Source organism: Cyanistes caeruleus, chromosome 17 (genome assembly GCF_971803275.1).
Source record: "Cyanistes caeruleus chromosome 17, bCyaCae1.hap1.1, whole genome shotgun sequence".
In the NCBI taxonomy this organism is placed as follows: Eukaryota; Metazoa; Chordata; class Aves; order Passeriformes; family Paridae; genus Cyanistes; species Cyanistes caeruleus.
Genome location: NC_141717.1, coordinates 7,209,585 through 7,226,435, shown reverse-complemented (window position 1 = coordinate 7,226,435; position 16,851 = coordinate 7,209,585). Strand labels below are relative to the sequence as shown.

Here is a 16,851-nt window from a genome sequence, read left to right as displayed (position 1 = left end):
ACCTATTATCTTCCCTTTTTCTGTGAAAACACATTTATTTTTTCGGTCAAAATAAAAATATATTATCATGACTCAAAGAATTATTTGATCTGAGAAATTTAGATCTAAATATATAATATTTAATAAACAGTATTATGGCCATTTATAGTTCAGACATTATATAAACTCAAACTTTTGTTTTTCATGTGATCATCATTTCTGCAGAGGAAACTGCACAGAGAGAAGGTGGCTACCTGGAGGATTTCCTCACTTCTAGAAAGAGATATCGTTCTTTAAGAATAATATTAATACCACAGAAAATTCATCTGAAAGAAACTTCAAAATTAAGTCAGCACAAATGTCTGGGAAATTGATGTCTTACACACTGTACCAAATACACCAAGGAAGTTCCAGCGGTCTAAAATGCCAGTCAAACCTTCTCAAGGCTACCTTCTATTTCAAGCCTATATTCTTGTTACATATATGTTATAGCTCCTGGTTAGATAGTGAAGGTGCTCTAGCATCCCACTATGTAGCAAATGGGTTGCAAACCAGTAAAACTAACAATGGCTACCCGAGCTAAGTTGGGACTGACAGGTTATGTGGGGAATTGTACCTTTAAAACACTTTTATAAGGAGAACTTGACATCAAATGAAGCAGGTGCTTCCATTATTAGCTCAGATTGGTTTAACAGGATCCTTTTGGGGCAGTTATTTGGCTAAAACTGGAAAATTTTAAGTTATTCCAAGTTCCCTGCTGGGGGAGAAGCAGAACACACACTAAACAAGAAGAGGGAACAGAACTGACAAAGAGGTTTGACAGAAAAGGAGAAAAAGACTTGGTGCTTTGAAGGAACACTAAGGAAGAAGAAGCAGGATGATGAGAAAAGTGATCAGAAATGATGATCAGAAGAGAAGTTCCTCTGGAGCAGTCTGATCAGTGTCTACCTGAGAACTTTACTTCCAACAGCTGCCTTATTTGAAGCCTTCCCTTCATTTATGTACATCATCACACTGGTGCAATTAATATATCCCCATTATTACATTCAAAATACATTGAAAGCGTCCTAGATAAAAATTAGTTAATAGGAAGGTTATAAAAAAAAAATCTTATCCTAAAATAAGCTGTCGAGCACAAATACAGAATATAAATTTTACCTGAAGCTATAAAGCATTTGAATAATGGATCATTTTGCAGCAAGCAAAATTTCTCAGGTAAATTACAGAAGAAATGTAATAACTAACACATAAGCACCCACACAGACATGCCTTAGAATGCACACACTAAGAACAAATATAACCAGCAAAGAAAACAACTGGTGATGTTAAATCTTGTTTTATTTTTTGCCAGTAGCAGAATAACATGAAGGTGGTGACACTCTATATGAGGGACATCTCTTAGATGGAAAAGGAAAAGGTAAACACCCTGTACCATGATTTTTGAGGAATGCGTTCTGTCATTTACTTACAGAGTTATTTTCCACACATGCCCATGATAATATTCCCTAAATAATTAATGATGTAACTCTATAGGTAAATAACTTTGAGGAATTTTGAAGACAAAATTTTATATAAGTGAGTGGAAGAATGCTTAGTTATTAGTTTCCTTCACTAAAGTTCCAGTCTAAAACAACAGAAAATGGTATCTACATTGTACAAATTAAAAAATTGAGTATTTGACAGTAGCCATTTTATTAAATCACAGAGAACACTTTTCCTGATATATTATTCTCCAGGCTTTTCCTCCTATTTAATAAGCCAAACATCAGCACATTGCAACAACAAAAGATTTGGTTGGGTGGATGTTGTTGCTCTGGGGGGGTTCCCTTCATGGTTTGTGCACTACTTTTCCCAAAACTGTTACAAATATAAGCATTTTATGCATTTCCAAATGACTTCCATACTAGCATTACCAGAAGAGAACACTGATGACAAAAGGAATTTTCAAACAAAACCACATTGAGGTTATTCCTGAATACAAATACATTCATGTCCATCTCAACAAATTCCTCTTCTGCTCTAAATATTTTGAGTGCAGCTTCTACAGTACTATAGAAGTTTTTTCATACAAAACTGTATTCTAATACAGAAGGGTTGAAAATCTTGTTTGTTTACCTGTTCCATCAGCTTCTGTTCTGATCATCTGCAGAGACCCAAGTTAAAATTCACAATAAGGAATGGGTAAGTTTAGAAACAACAGATCACACACTCCTGTAGAGAGAGGAACCTAAAACCAAGCAAGGTGTTTAGGAGGTAGACTTGCAAAACAAATAGATATCTGGATATGAAAGTAGAAAACTTACCATTCACTCAGCTGAAACAAATGAGCTAAACCAAAACCAACTCTGCTAGATGAACATTTGAGGACAAAGAAACTGAAGCAAATTTAGGAGACCTGGTGTAGTAACAGGAATTGAATACAGAAACAATTTCTGAATGAGCTCAAGGATAATTTGCATTACCAGTTACTGGTTAAAGTGTTTTCCACATTATTCTTTGATGACTGAACCATCAATAATTAAAGGACACAAAAAGCCAAATCAATGTGAATGCTGTTCTTTCCCATTCCCTACATATCAAGAATCTGCTGCTGTTGCCCAAGCAGACATACCAGCACTGCAGATGCCAGTTTTCAGATCCCCAGTTCAGCTGTGGTCACTTGCAGCAGTACCCCTGCACTGTAAGAGAAAGGTTGCAGAAGTTAGAACATATTACAAAAGAGACTTTGCTTTAGGATTCATGAATATTTCTGATTTTCTCCTTTCCCATCCCCTAATTTCTTACCAGAAAAAAACATTAATAGTGACCATCATTGTAGTTTCTCTATATGGATGATGATTTCTAGCACAAATAGATAATAGATAGAAATAATATATTTATCCTATAAAATCATAAACTTCGTGCATGTCCTTTATGAATGTTCATCATACATAAAGAATTGAAAGTCACGGCAAAATGTCAGTGATTGAATCAGAAAAAAATTGAATTATTATTTGTTATATAATGTAATAAGAAGCATTGTCCATGCTTATGGGTAACTGCAAATATTTTTACTAATAGTATTTATAAAGTAGACAAAAAAACCAACAAACTTCCAACTTCAGAAAGGAAGAAACAATCAATTATTACATTTTCTGAAATACTGGGACTATCAACGCAATCTAGTAGTCGGTGGTTTTAATTCTTCATGTCAGAATTTAGAACCATGTAGGAAACAACTTCATGTTTATTGACTTAGAGATTTCCTTCTTCTGGAATCTGTGAAATGGGTCCTATTCACCTGCTTTGTTCCTGATCCCCATTTTCGGGTGGCACAATTTATATAATAAATAAAATAAATAAATAAATCTTTCACTGGCAGGTTCCTTCATGCTGTCAAAGAAGAAAGTTTCAGTTTTACTTTTTATTTTTCAGGTCTCCTTATGCTCATTTAATGAAGCATAAATATGGATGGCAATTTTCCTTACAGCAGCTGAAAACATACAAAATACATTCAGCTGCAAACACACCTTTTTTTTAGCCAGTCTTTAAATAGTTCCCTTGGTTTCCATTATTTTTACAGAGACCTTTACTTCCTTCACACATGTGAGACACACCATCTCCAAAACAACAACAGAAACTCATCACACTGATGTCAGGAAAAGAAAAAACATATGGAACACTCAGAACAAGAAAATCCTTTCACACTGTGGATCCATATTACTATTCACTTCATTTTTACTTCTTATGAGCCAAGTGCTCAATACTAAAGTCTGTATGTCATTCCTTCCTCTTTAACTGTAATTAATCCTACAAAGAGTCTGTCAGAAGTATTTTAAAGTACTTATTACTTAAAATATTAATTGCTGATAAGTTCTGATCAAAATATACCTAGAAGTACCAGAATTTTGTGATGTGCTATTTTCTATTTGTGGGTTGAAATCATGGGGTTTTGTCAGATATATCTTGTCAACTGTTTCCTGTGCCAATGCCATTGCTCAAAAACTGAGGGCACCCCTGAAAAGTCAGAAAAGATTTTTTCAAAATATACAGCTGAAATGTCTATAGGAGAAAGACTGCACATGTTTTGGGGTTTTTTCCTTCAGTTTTCTAGACCTCTATCTCTTGTTTGGCAAATACTTTATTTGAATAAAGTATTTCTTATTCTCCTTTATCCTCATATTCTCCCTCCTCTTCTATACCTCATGGCCACCATTTGTCTATAGGTGAGATTTTTCAGCTGGATCTCTGGGGCTCTGTTTTGCCTTTCTACAAAGAGGAGGACAAAATACAGAAAGGAAGAAGAGAAAATAAAGCTCCAATTAATTCATCTTGAGTGAATAGGCAAACAGGTGCAGCTGAGGAGGGATCACCCCTCAAAAAAAGTCATATATTCTTTTGGTGACATTTAATTATACTTTTCAAAATATCTCAGCTCTAAAAAACAGGCATTTCATTTCAAAGAAAGGAGAACATAGCAACATTCTCTTATACAGAGATGAGAAAGCACATCTATGAATCATAGCACAAAACCAGCTAACCCTGCAGCAGATTCTTCTGCCAACCAAATCTAGAAAGGACAGAGTTTGAAGGATTTTTGCATTTACTCAAACTAAAACATTCATAAGCCTGCAATATTAACACATCCCCATGCTGATTCCCAGAGACAGAGCCCTGGTCCTCAGCCAGGACACTCCATTCCAAGCTGACACATTTCATTATGGCTTTGTTGTATTTCCAGACCCTTTTGGGGCACACCAGGGGCTCAACTACAACACTGTTCAAGTATCCACTGTACAGTGATGTATATTTTACAGCTGGGTTTTGTGGAAGATGACAGATTTGGTACACTACATGGATTCTAAAGAATTCCTATAAAATGTGAAAAAAGAGTGAATTCTAGAACCAGAGGAACAGGTTGCAGGGCAGAGCTGTCCTCCAAGTCAGCCAACAGAAAAGGAAGACAGTATTTGGAGTTGCCAGGAAAAAACGTAAAAGAAAAAATAGGGAGGAGTGATCCTAAGAAGTTATTTCATCCATTAGGCAGCAAATTCCACCATTTCTGTGGGAAAATACGAAATAATTAGTCGTGAGAAAACATTTCTACTGGAGGAAAACAGAAAAATTATGGGCTCTAGAATATATGTAACAATTAAAAACGCTTCACTTTATTCTTTCACAATGTTTCCTTCTTCCTTTAGTATTTACCCCAGTCAAGACATTTTCATTACATCTAATGTTAATATCCAACCTCAGTACCCACTGGGCAGGATGTTGTAAATAAAGCACATTGCTTCTCAAAAAAAAACAAAGCAAAAAAACCACCCAAAAAAAACAAAATAGGAATAAAATAACCAGACTTCAGGCAAAAGCTCTCTGAAAGTCCTGGAAGAAGAATTAGAAAATCACAGACTTTTTTTGTGCCACAACATTTACCCTAATGCTACTTTTAGAGTAAAAGAGATTTCTCTCTTCACACAAAGGGTGTGTTCCTTGGTGACAACACATCCCTGGAGAGCCTACAAGGAGCACAGCATGTGCTCTCCGTTATGTTTTTATTGCACATGGAGACTGACTGCAGAAAAAAAAAGTTGCTCCACAAGACATCAGACTTGCCTTAACTTAATTAGGAATGCCTTTAATCTTGTCTTGGATAAGGATATTACAGATTAGTTACATTCAGACTAGGAGCTTTTTGCCTCTATTCGTTTCTACAGAATTTCAGGAACAATCTAGATGTGAGCAAGTTGAGATGGGCCAGGGAGACTGAAATATAACTCCACATAAGGACATATCAGATCTCAAAGGTATAGGACCCCAAATGAACTTTCATTTACAACTGAATGAGCAAACATCTTCATTCTACTTAGATAAACCATTACATTCCAATACACTACTTTTAAGCCCTTTGTGTACATTTAATTATACAGCCTGATAACTGCTGAGATACCTGCAAACCACCTTATAAAATACATGAATATTTTATTTAGGTGGATTATCACAGTTGACATTTCCTACCCATGAACTTTGACATTCCCCTATGGAAAATGCAAGTTTCAGCTTGAAGTGAGCCCACGGATAACGATTTGTTTGGGTGCCACAGTGCAAGGCAGCACAGCGGGTCTATTTTGGTGTTTACTGCATATATAAATACAATCAGGAAGTACAAGCATCTTTCCATCCTCCTCACAAAACCACCTTTCACAATTTATTATCTCTTACTAAAGCCTACTGTTGGCTTGATTGAAGTGTGTAGGTTGCACTATACTTACCTACAAATAAAGCACCTTCTTTTGGTTCTTAAGTTACTTCAGAAGCTCTCCCTGTTATTACATGCCTCCTTTTCAAATTATGAATTTCACACACTTCACTGCTTTTGTGTTTCATTTAAAGCCTTGTTTATTGGTGGCACAAAAGTAAAGCTTGACTAGTAATGCCTGCCTTTTTCTTTTTATGCTTTCCCTCATGGGATGCAATTCAGCTCACATTATTGATGTGAATTATTCATTTCTGAAAGTCTTTCAAGTAGGTCTGAAACAAGCAGGTTCCTATTTTTTCTACCCTCAGTAAGAAAGAAGAATCAAATTAAAGAGTTTCCATCCTTTCATACATATGACTTGATGACAGAAAATACATAATCATCTTTCTCAACAGTTACTGTTAAAATCTATATCTAGATAGACTACTGTTCCCAGCCAAATCAGGTTTTTTGTGACAGGACTACAGGATTGTTTCTTATGACTTCTTCAAATGTAAGATTGTTTTCACAAACTAAAGACTGCTACACCTCAAAAGGCTTACGACAAACATGTAAAAAAGTGGAGGAGGTAAACCAAATTACCTCTATGGCTAATTTTATTTAATATAAAATTAAAATGCATAGATTTGGTACATATGTTTTATTACTACTTAAACTATTTTATATTCTTTAAAAAATTGATCACTCAGTTTACCTGCATTCAGAAATGTGTATATAAAGAGGAGACAATTCTACTAAGTTAATACCTAACTCCATAAAAGAGTTTTTATCCAGACTGCAAACTCAGTAACTATATGAACCCTCTTGCTCATCTAATGTTCAGACTAGCAATATTTTCCTTTAGTCCTATTTTTGAAATTAGATAGCTCTGCTCAATGTTACAGAGAGCACATTAGATCTTCAGGTTATGTGAAAACATAGTTGTCATCTGCTATCAGCTATTTCCTTCATCTTTGCTCTTTTGGTAAAAGGTTTGCCACAGGTCAAAAAAAAAAAAAAAAGGTAGAAAATCAACCCCACTGGAACAAGGGGTGTGTTTGGGTTTGGGTTTATTTTAAGATTGGCTTGAGTTAGGAAAACAAACTGAAAAACTGGTAGATGACCTAGTTTTTATCCCAGGTACTCTAGAAGTGAATGTGGTTTATATATCAGTTTATATATATCCATATGCACACAAACCCAAAATGATGAGGACTCTCAACACTGTGACTCAAGCACTAAGTAGTGCACATCGACTTAGTCATGTGAATTTCTGTAAGTTCAGTTAAATGCAGGTTACTGAATTCTGACCACTTCTTTTGAAAATTACAAAATTTTGCTTTCCATGCTAGTTTTGCAAGGAAATAAATTACACAGATGCACTGCCAGCCTGTCAGTTCTCATCCCCTCCCTCATAACTCTTGAATGAATTGGCTAATTTTGATCAAATTTGACAAGAGGACCGGGTCTAAGAGATTTGAAGTTCCAACAAGTTTCCATGAGAACTGACAGTTGAGTAGGAGATAAAGACTGACATGAGTCTTCCCAGTGAGGAAAATATTGCTGTGTAAGCTCAGCAATTATCTATTATGCTTGACATACCCACCAGTCGACGATTGTGTATGTATCAGCCACACAATCATCTTGTGTGGAATTTGGAAGCAATTACAGGTCTCCCGTTTCTCTGCCAGCCACAGGCTGGGAAACAGAGGAGTGGTTGGCAGTATATTTTGTAGATTTTAGCAACGAAAAGTGAATGAAGAAGAGAGCTGTAATTTGATTGGACATAACCTTGTTTGAAACCAAGCTTCAGCATATACACTGTAATCAGACTAATTTGTTAAAGTTTCCAAAGTGTTTATAATCATGACCCACTAAAATCCAAAACAGTAAAACCTAGGAACAGGTTGGAAGCTGTCAGTCTGACACACACTTACTGTGGGTTAACAATACTGCACACAAGTTGCTGTTTACATTCTCCAGGGCAAGTTCAAGGAGTACCTCGGGGTGCCAGTATTTGCTCCAGGAGACCACAGGCAATTTTTTGCTGAGTCCACAGAATTCCCTGATGGGAATTGCCCAGTTGGCACTGGGGTTGTTGGTGACACATCCTGTGATAGCATCTGAGTAACCTAAATCTTTTAGAATGTGCTTCATACATCATGAAAGAACTCATGTACCTTTCCAGACCTTTGTCTGGATGTTCCTTGGCTCACATCTAACTGAGAAGTTCCCAGTGATGCTAGTTTCTGGCCTCTGCCCAGTTCTGCTGATGGCAGCCACTGGCTCTGAAGGTTATGCTCAGTTTCTTTCCTGTCTCCCCAGCCAGTCTCACCAATGCCACGTAACAAGGAAAACAAGCTCCCCTCAGTCCTTACTCCTGTTTAATTCCCCTGTTCATTCAGGAAAAGGATTGCATTACCTTTGTATGCAAAGGCATCACACCAGGACCTCATGTTCTGTTATTTTTTGACTACTATGAATCCTTGATCTTTTCCAGTCATTGCTTCCAAAGACAGTATTGCATTCTGCTGATGAAGTACTTCACTTGCATCTGCTCAGACCTAATAAACACTCCAGAACTGGAGGTCCATCAGTGTTACTCAAAATACTTGTTTGAATTATCATTTAGGCAGTCATATCCCTCCCTCATTCAGATGTTGCAGAGCATAAATGATAAGAAACCATTCCAAAGAAATCTGCATTGCAGTCATCATCAAAGTGAGTAAATAAAAAAAAGCTGACAGGCCCTTACACAGTAGGCAAATTGCTGTGATCTTCACAGAGAAAGGTAATGGTTTTCTTTGGCTTCTTTTCTTTTTAATACAGCTTTTCCTCTAAATTCAGAGGCCTTCATGTTAAATTAAATATTTTTAGCACCCACACGACCATCTAGAATTAAATTGCAGCAGTTCCTTAGCATATGAGAAAGAAAGGAATGATAGAACACTGTGATTCTCCTGTCCTTGTACAGAATCAAAGAATCATTTACTAATAGACTGAATTGCTTCCAAAAGTAGAAATCACACAGCTCCATCTTGTGGAAGATGAGATTCCTTGTGAAATGTCAGCTCAGTTCAACTTCTGCCTTAGGTAATGATTTAGCCTTAGACGTTTTAACATAGAAATTTTACTTACCACAGATATTTCCTTTCATATGTGCTTTATACGACTTCACCAAGAGCAGGAACAATCTGCCCAGTGTTTTTATTTATATTCTCTTGTTTTATTTTACTACCCATAGCATTCTTCCAAGTTGGTCCATACTTAAGCAGTTCACATTTGTACCAAGTGGTGCAGAATCAGAATTTAATTTTCTTTCTATCCTCTTTCTTTGTCCTGTAAGAGCCTGAACACCTTGCAAAAGTGTCTTCAGTGAGTACGCCATACATAAGTACTAAAGACATTTGATTTTCAGCCTAATGGTATTTCTTAGCAGGAAGCATTTTCAATACAGTTTGGATGACATAAAAATTCAGAGCAGCAGAGTTTTTCTCATTCATGTCTCAACACAGAACTCAGATCCGCAATGTTCCCATAATCTAATGCCATTAAAGTAAACCAAGTCAGAACTAGTTCTAGGTCAGATGAACCAGATAGCTTTTCACAACAGTACAAAAAATGTCTTCCTGAATTCTGGAGACAACAGTGGGATGGGTCCTTACCTCCTTGTTACAGAATCTTCGTCCTTTTGAGAGCTTTGGAACAGTTGGGACATCAAAAACCAGCGCCAAAAGCATGGACTCCATGTAAACCTCTGTGCCACGCTACCAAGAAAAATTGAATGTTTATATTTTTGACTATACATTTTACTTTGGGATAGCATACTAAACCACATGTACAACACAGGTCTACAAACTGAAATCAACCAAGATAAAAGTTCTTTGGGCTTTAGTATGGAACTCATTGTAAAACTTCACAATGTATTTGGATGTTTCCAACAATTCTTGTTGTTTGAAGGTATTTCTCATAAACTGCAGTCAAATTTAAAACTTGTCTACCAGATTATCCCAGCCCACATTCACTGAAGTTTTCAGAAAAAGCAGTAGTAATGTGACTCATGGGACTACTCATAGATGACTCTGGGAACTCATTTCCCATTAATTTTCAACTGAAATGGGTGAGTGGTCAAAAATGACCAGAAACTTTCCCTCAAGTCTTTTAATTTAATTAAAAGTATAAATGATCCTAAGTATTTTCATCTTTTTAATTTGTTTTAAATTAATTTTCAGTGTGAGAGCCAGAAGTCCTAAGAGAAAAGTAAGGAATTGCTCATAGAAACTTCTATCCAAATCTGCATGATGAATGTCAACATGATAGCTAAAACCAGCTGCTTATTAAAATACTGGTTTGGACTACAACAGTCTGAGGCTGTCTCAATTAATGCATATAGGCAAAAGAAAAAATATTATCTAGAGAAAAATATCCTAAATATCATCCAAAATATGTATTTTTAACTAGTATTCTGGGGCCCAACGGGGAAAAAAATAGAATAGCATCTTGATTGTTTCCACACAAAGGATATTCTATTGCCCTATTGAGATGATTCACCAACACTTCACTCCCCTGAATTCATCTTCCATACTGAGAAACATTATGGCATTCCTCCCTCCTGGCAGAAGTCAAAATAGCAACTTTCCAGACATGACTGACAAGAAAAATACCTCATCTCTTCTGCTAACCTTTTTTCTTGTATGAAATTTCAGGAACAGTATTGACTTGATTTCATTTTATTAGGTCTTGAAGTGATCTTTTTTCCTCTCAGAAGTATTCTTGTTGCTGTGAAACACTAAAAACCAAAATCCACAGAAATTATGAAGAAAAAAGGCCAAAGGAAAAGACCTTCCGAGGTTCATACCCACAGCCCACTAACAGCTGTCAATCCTGACAAGAAACAGCTGCCTCTGAATGTGGGTGGATGAGAGAGTTCATCTTTGTCCCATCACTCTTTGGGCCATATTTCAGAATCTGCCAAGACATTTAGCAATTAGTGCCAATCATGACAGGTTTTTCTGTGATATGGACATCTATTCAAGAGATATTGGACTTACACTATCAAACTACTTTGCATCTGTATCTAAAGACCCTCTGTATGACTTCACAGCCTTCAGTTACTACCAAGATTAGCTATATTGAAACCATATTCCTCTACCATAAGAAGACTACATTGTGCGGTTTACAGCCGGAAGTTCTCTTAGGCTTTTCAAGAAGGTGCCAAGAGACAACTACTAGAAAGATCAAGCAGTTTGTCCAATAAGGCTACAGTTATTTCATTCCCCAAAAGCAGAGGATTAAAAATTATGGTAATTAGGATAAATATTGAGAAAGTATTAAAGCATTATTACAAGACAAACCAAACAACAAAAGGGTTGCTGACTATTACAACTGGTACAATTAATACTTTATAGTGATACACTGTGTTGCCTATGTTGCTTAGAAACCACATAATTATACACACTTAATCAGCCTTAACCTATGTATTTTCATTACTTTGATGCATACCATTAAAATTCAAATGTTATCAAAATATGGCATTAGAAATAAATTAGTATTTCCTATTTTATATTGAAAAAATATATGATTAAATGCTATCTATGAGGCAGATCATTCTAGTTTTAAAAAAGGACAAAGAATAGTACAAACACTTGAATCTGCTGTTTTCCACTCATCTATTTATCTATTCCTTTTGTAATCCATATGCATTTTGAATAAGGCATTGAAAGTGTAATCCCAATTTCCCTGGTAATCTAAATGGGAGATTTGGCTGCAGGAGAAATAAAACACCAGCCTTAGAGCAGAAGGAAATAAAAAGTAAAAAGCCTATAAGACTATGCAGGTAACTAGTATTAATGTAAAGGCCCTTGTTTTATTATGCATGAATAGGAGTATGATTCTTTGGATTCTAAAGTACTTTAATCAATGTTCAAGGGTTTTAAGAAACTCATTATGTATCTCTTTTACAGAATTCTGAATATTTGCAAACGGGGCCATGTAGTAAATCTTCAAAGGCTAAAAAGTTAGATCAAGATGCATTTTCTAGAACTCTTCAAAATATTTCAAAATCAGAAGAGCTGCCCAATATATATTGCCACATTCAAAGTATCAACCTTCTCTTTGAATTTTAGCAACATCTATTTTTCATATATATATTACTGTTTTCCTTCCTCAGTGCTTTCCTGTGATGATGTCTGCACCATTTTGTCCAAAAGTAGCAAGAGTTTCATTCAAATAAAAAAAAATAAAGGTACAAAATTAAAGCTCTGTATACTAAAGAGTGAGTTGATTCATTTAACTTAATTTACTTAGCAACAGTGTGAAAATAAACTTACATTATGAGTGAGCACCTCTATGACAGTTTTGAAGCTATCTCTTCTGAGGAGCATTCTGCTCACTAAAGGAAAAAAAAATCAAAATTAAATAAATAGGAGAGGTCTTCAAAGACAGAATGGGGCTTGAACAGCAGCACTGCTTGAAAAAAAAGGATGTAAAGGACAGAGGTTTTTTCCATCTTCAGCTCTCTGTCCAAAATTGCCACTACAGGAGGCTCTCCAGGAAGGTAAAAACCAGCATTAAGCACATGGTCTGACAGCACAGGAGGGGCACATTGCAACATGTTGCAGCCAAAAAAGCTTTTAAAAGGGCATACAGTGAAATGCAGAAAAAAATTAGTTCAAACTTCCCTGAAGATGTTTTTGAATTGTATCCATCTGTAAGGAGTGTCAGTCCCACCACCTCTTACCTTAGCCCCACAGCCCATGGAGAAGGACTGGCCTCTGTCTCTCACCCCATAGGCATTGTATCCTGAGAGGAGCCCTGCTAGGCCTTGTTTTCAGAAGTAAAATGGGTTTTGTGCAGTGTGGAGAGGATTGAGGTCTGTGAAAAACCTCCAGAGGGGAGACAGTGATTGTTAACAGTACAAAAAAAGAACAGGAGGCAGATTTGGTACACCAAGAGTGTGTCAAAGGAGGCATAGCAGAAGAAATAATACCCATAATGAGTTATTAATGGTACTGAAATTGTACCATTCATTTGTTAAAATGAATATGCTTGACTTTAGATTTTCTTGTCAGTCTATATATTTTGATTTTATGCACCACACAGCTCAGCAGTAAATTACTGCAATTAACTTTGATTCCTTAGGATCCACAGCAGTAGCATTTCCACATCTCGTGACTGAGTCTAGAATTCAATTCTAAATTCTTGTCTAAAGTGCTTGTACAAAGTAAGTAGTTACTTTGAAAAGCTCTGACAAACTTTAGCAGAAATTCTACACAGATCTATTTTTCATAAGAAAAATATTTCTAAAAAAATCCAAAGAATATTTAGTTTATCTGTCACAGTAAAGTTTGAAAAAGAGCTGAACAGCTTGAGTTAATTCCTTAACAAACACCTTATGTATTCAGTCACCATTTTTGGATTCCAAAGACAGACATTTCAATGAGAATCTTCTCTGACAGATAAGATGTTTTTCATGCTGTTCCTTTTAAATTTTAGTAGCACATCCACAGTGAAAGTAGCACCGTTCCATCTGTGCCACTCTAGAGAGTCAGACACTTTATCTCATAACAAATCTGCGTAGCTCGCTGGTTTCTGGCTGTATGAGTACACAGGAACTTGACACAAAACAAACTACAAATAATCAGATACAAGGTGTAACTCTATAGAAGAAAGTTAGAGCCTTACCTTGGTTAGGAGAAACCACAAATCATGTGTCAGTAGAGAGTGGGCAAGGGAAGACACACAAAATATTAGAGCTCAGAGATTACACAGTAGAAGATCTGCCAGGAAATAGCAAGTAATAGGACAACTGATGTTCTGAATTTGATGAAGTGTAAGAAGAGTCAAGACAGACATTTATTTCTGATGAAGAGCTCTAATAGTACCCATGTATGACACATGCTCTTCTGGTTTTGTTTCCATAACTTCCCAGTGAGCTACTGGGCAATTCCCAGTGCTGAATTAAGTTAACTTCCAAAAGAAGTGAGCTTCTTTGGTTTGTAAAAGTCACTGTGTGGAACAATTAATTGCTGCTGTATCACTAGAGTATAATTCAGAAAATGATACATAGATAGCAAACATCTGGAGAATTTTGTCATAACTTGGAAGTCCTGTCAAGGGATCACGATCAAAAGGGCAAAAGCCAGCACAAAATTGGACCAAATCTACTTGACAGTACTTTCTTTTTTTATCACAGCACACTTCAGTTCTGTTAGTGCACAGACTGAAAGGATTTTACAAGCTGTGACACCACTTGCTCTGTTTGTCTCCACTCTGAAGAAGAGCCAGGAAAATTAGGCATGTGCACACAGCTCAACCACTCACAGCTCGGACTCTGACCCAGCTGCATGAAGCCGATGCCCTCTGAAGTGCAATGGCTGTGGTGCTCTTACATATTCCATTAGGTTACAAATGTGGGGAGACAATGATGGTAGTTTTTTAATTGCAAAATTATTCACTATTTTTTTGACAAATACCATGGCTAAGATAGCTGATCCCTTTCCCAAAAGCACACAACAAATCCCTCTTGCAGCTCTCTAATAAAGTTACCTTGCACCATTCATCTGGAAAATAAAAATCCTTGGAAAAATGGAAGCAATGCAAAGGCAGTTCCTAGCATATTCAGATAGTTGTAATTGCTATGGAAACCATATCTAGTCTTTTGCTTCAGAGCATCAGAGGCAAATCATAATAAACTGACAGCAAAACGAAGTGTAATACTGCCTAAGACTTCAAAGTTCAAGATTCAAGACAAAATTAAACCACTGCATTGCTTTCATACCCTCCCATCTTCAGGTTCCCTTTGCAGCACATTTCTGTGAGCACTTTGGGATTGGTTTCTGACTGGATCTCACAAGTTGTAGTTTCAGTAGCCCTTAGAGCTGGCAGCGTTGCTACAGTTGTTACAAAATACAAGGATACAATTTCTTAAGCCTAGATGTTACCCTAATTTTCTTGCTAGAAATTTTGGGAAACCTGAAAACATGTAACACCATTCAGGCAATGCAATTTTTTTCAAGCTCCAAAGAGACTGATAATAGGATCGAAGAGGGTAATGGGGTTATGGATTCAGAGATCATCAACGATAGCAATTAGCTTTAATGATTTACCTGCCTAAATTAAAGTGGGTAAAATAAGAAGCTACTAATCTTAGAGTAAAAAAATCCAGTTATTTTAGAATATTGTATACCTTCCTTTCATTTCTGTAAATGAAATATTCTCCATTTATTTGATTGTATTTGTACTACACAAATGGGTTAATGGATAGTTCAGAATATTCTCAACATTTCATCTCCTTTCTTTGCAGCAGCCTATCTGCTGATACACCAGAAATTGTCTCCCTACTCTTCCTAATCAACCCCAACACCTCTGAGTTTCATCATACCAATTCTCAAATTTGTTTGCTGAATAAAATTAGACAATGCAATATGCATACATCTACTACCCCAAATTATGTCCAAAAGTCAACACTGCTGCTGTACCAGCCTTGATTCTCTCTAGGTACATAATTCCCAGAAAGAATACCAGCTCAAATATTACTGCAGAAAAGCACTGCACTTCAAACACTAAGCATTCCTTTTCCTTTCTTCAGATACATCCCATCCCATTACAATCTCAGAAAGTAAAATTCCACAAACAGTTTCATTTATCAAAGGCTTACAGTAAGAAGCCATTATTGTAGTTGTTTATAAGCAACAACTTCTGCTTTTTAAAACATTACTTTGTTTGGAAATTCCACACAGTTGCCTATAAATGTTACTTGTGTTATTAGGCTTAGGGTTTATGATCATCTGAACCTTGCCTTTCCCATTTCTGTTTTTTAATTTTTTTATTTTTTATTTTTTATTAGGGTCTTCTAAGCCATAGAAACCAACCAACTCCTCACAAAAAAAAATCTAGGAAACATTCATTTTCTATGCAACAATCAGTTAGATGGGAGCAAACAACCCCATTTTCTCAAGTGAAGCACAAGATGCACATTTTGCTAACATTATTCTGATAATCAGAAGGCAAACAATAACTATTCTTACCTGATGCCATTTGTTTTAGCACTTAACCACCAACATTTTTTTACACTGATGTGAACAGGCAGGATGTGAACCTTACAGACAATTCTGTCATGTGGTCACAGCCTTTTCATGATAGTTATTGTCAATCATAAAGGTGGATTTATCCAACCACCAAACCATACCCTGGGCTTTCAGAATAAAGGGTGACCAAAATATACAGCAAGTTACACAAACAGCTACACACAAACACTTAAACACTTGTTCAAAAGCCAAAATAATGTTTGGTTCTAAAAATTAGTTAAATAAAAAAACCTTTTGTTTATAAAACATAAAGCAATGTAACACCAATACAGCAAGAACATTAATTTGGCTTCTCTAAAATCTACCACTGGGATATCATCAGAGTTACCAAATAAATGTATAAAAAAAAATTGCAGGAAAAATGACACTTCTAATAGTGCTCAGAACACTATGTTGTCATCAATACTTTTTTTCCTTTTAGAGTCAGAAAATACAAAATCTTCAACTAAAATTGAAAAAGCAGATGCGTATTGCCAGTACCACACAACAATTCTACACTGGTCACAATGGTGCAAATGTTCCCCACTGCACCATTAACTGCTCCTGCTAACAAAGTAGGTTAGTAGT

The 16,851-nt window shown here is 36.1% G+C and overlaps 1 long non-coding RNA gene across 2 annotated transcripts; it reads right to left on the bottom strand.

Annotated features, from left to right (window-relative positions):
- Nucleotides 1–1,298: 1,298 nt before the first annotated feature.
- Nucleotides 1,299–16,673, bottom strand: LOC111935958 (uncharacterized). 2 transcript variants are annotated; one of them, XR_015277187.1, is made up of 4 exons: nucleotides 12,526–16,673; nucleotides 10,879–10,985; nucleotides 8,134–9,963; nucleotides 1,299–2,657 (listed from the first exon to the last, which is right to left on the bottom strand). It is a non-coding gene; the product is annotated as an uncharacterized LOC111935958 (long non-coding RNA). The 2 variants fall into 2 exon arrangements; XR_002867948.2 differs by having other exon boundaries at nucleotides 1,772–2,657; nucleotides 9,862–9,963; nucleotides 12,526–15,698.
- Nucleotides 16,674–16,851: the final 178 nt, after the last annotated feature.